This window comes from Palaemon carinicauda, unplaced genomic scaffold (genome assembly GCF_036898095.1).
Source record: "Palaemon carinicauda isolate YSFRI2023 unplaced genomic scaffold, ASM3689809v2 scaffold105, whole genome shotgun sequence".
Classification (NCBI taxonomy): Eukaryota; Metazoa; Arthropoda; class Malacostraca; order Decapoda; family Palaemonidae; genus Palaemon; species Palaemon carinicauda.
The window spans coordinates 315,001-317,247 of record NW_027168538.1 but is presented as its reverse complement, the minus strand read 5'-3'; the positions used below and the strand labels follow the sequence as shown (position 1 = coordinate 317,247).

Sequence of the window (2,247 nt, the reverse complement as noted above, 5' to 3'; positions counted from 1 at the left end):
TTCAATTAAAAAACTACCGTAAATCCACTTTTAACATTTCTCCTACATAATGTTTTACTTCGCAACTCCTTTATAATTGAGGCTGCCAGACCATAGATTCAATTAAAAAACTACCGTAAAATCACCTTTAACATTTCTCCTACATAATGTTTTACCTAGCAACTTTATAACTGAGGCTGCCACCCTCTTTTTTTATTATTTACAATCCCTCGAATGTTTAATAGCGATACAGTTGTCCCCGCAAGCGGAAAGAGCTGCCAACTGACCAGGGACTCAGAAGGAGAAAGTTTGGAGGCTGGTGCGTTAGCTAGATCATATTTCCAGTTAGATTCCTGTATCCAATCTGTTCCCAGCTGTTTCTCATTCGTTTTGTTTAATGAATATCACTAATGGTATATGATACATGTAAATAAAGAGAAAAAAAAATGGATGTTAATTTACAATCAAAACTACAGCCGATAAAGAAAAGTAGGTAACTAATGGCAGTTCTCGATATTAGATTCCTGTATCCAGTCTGTTCACAGCTGTTTCTCATTCGTTTTGTTTAATGAATATCACTAATGGTGTACGATAAATGTAAATAAAGAGGAAAAAACGGATGTTGATTTTCAATCAACACTACAGCCTATAAAGAAAAGTAGATAACTAATGGCAGTTCTGGATATATAGGTTTCCAGTTTACCGCTATATTTGCAAGTCATACTCTCGTATTGCAAAATGGGCAATGCATTCCGAACGTTGAAAATTAACTCGATTTATTATTATTATTATTATTATTATTATTATTATTATTATTATTATTATTATTATTACTTCCTAAGCTACAACCCTAGTTGGAAAAGCAGGATGCTATAAGCCCAGGGGCCCTAACAGGGAAAATACCCTAGTAAGGAAAGGAGACAAGGAAAAATTAAATATTTTAAGAATAGAAATATTAAAAGAAATATCTCCAATATAAACTATAAAAACTTTAACAAAACAAAATTAAGAGAAATAAGATAGAATAGTGTGCCCGGGTGTACCCTCAAGCAAGAGAACTCTAACCCAAGACAGTGGACGGCCATGGTACAGAGGCTATGACACTACCGTAGACTAGAGAACAATGGTTAGATTTTGGAGTGCCCTTCTCGTTTCATGTAGCATACTAAGAAAAACTTGCCTACTCCGAAAGCAATTTTAAAAACCAGATATCTATAAAATCTATTACCATTTCAATTATCGTTATAAATAATTTTCCAGTAAAAATTTGCCAAAATAATGAGAATTATCACTATTTACAGATGTATCGTCCAACCATCGTTCTGATCCTGTCATTATCCTTTCTCATGATCGCGTTGGTGTCAGCTTCGACACCTGAGGAACACCACGGACGCTCGAGAGAACAGAGGAAGGCACCGGACTGTGATAGTAGGTTATTTCTTTCCCTCACTGGGCTATTTTTCCCTATTAGAGCCCTTGGGCTTATAGCATCTTGCTTTTCCAACAAGGGTTGTAGCTTGGCTAGTAATAATAATAATAATCATAATAATAATAATAATAATAATAATAATTTACATAATAATAATAATAATAATAATAATAATAATAATAATAATAATAATAATAATAATAATTTACATAATTGGGTGTTTTTGCTTTCATGATATGTATAATTATAAGGCACGCTAATAGATGAAAAAGTTTGAACATAAACACGTGCAAAGACATTGTTTGCTTGCATGATATGTATAAGAACGTTAGTATGAGTGTAAACACAAGTGCAAGGACATTGTTTGCTTGCATGATATGTATAAGAACGTTAGTTTGAGTGTAAACACAAGTGCAAGGACATTGTTTGCTTGCATGATATGTGTAAGCATGTTAGTTTGAGCACAAGCACACGTGCAAGGACATTGAGAGATTATTATTATTATTATTATTATTATTATTATTATTATTATCATTAGTAGTAGTAGTAGTAGTAGTAGTAGTCCTATCCTCACTATTATTATTATTATTATTATTATTATTATTATTATTACAAACTAGGCTATAACCCTATCTGGAAAAGCAAGATGCTATAAGCCCCAAGGCTCCAACGGGGAAAATGGCCCAGCGAGGAAGGGAAACAAAGAAATAAATAAACTACTCTTTAGGAAATATTTATTTTAATGTTGTTACTGCTCTTAAAATATTTTATTTTTCCTTATTTCCTTTCCTCACTGGGCCATTTTCCCTGTACGACCCCTGGGCTTATAGCACCCTGCT

General features: G+C 33.1%; 1 long non-coding RNA gene across 1 annotated transcript in view; it reads left to right on the top strand.

Annotated features, from left to right (window-relative positions):
• Positions 1-1,273: 1,273 nt before the first annotated feature.
• LOC137635231 (uncharacterized) overlaps positions 1,274-2,247 on the top strand; it is a 1,529-nt gene continuing 555 nt past the window's right edge. Inside the window, exon 1 of the long non-coding RNA XR_011042623.1 lies at positions 1,274-1,407. This is a non-coding gene — a long non-coding RNA (uncharacterized lncRNA). The remainder of the gene's footprint in view (positions 1,408-2,247) is intronic.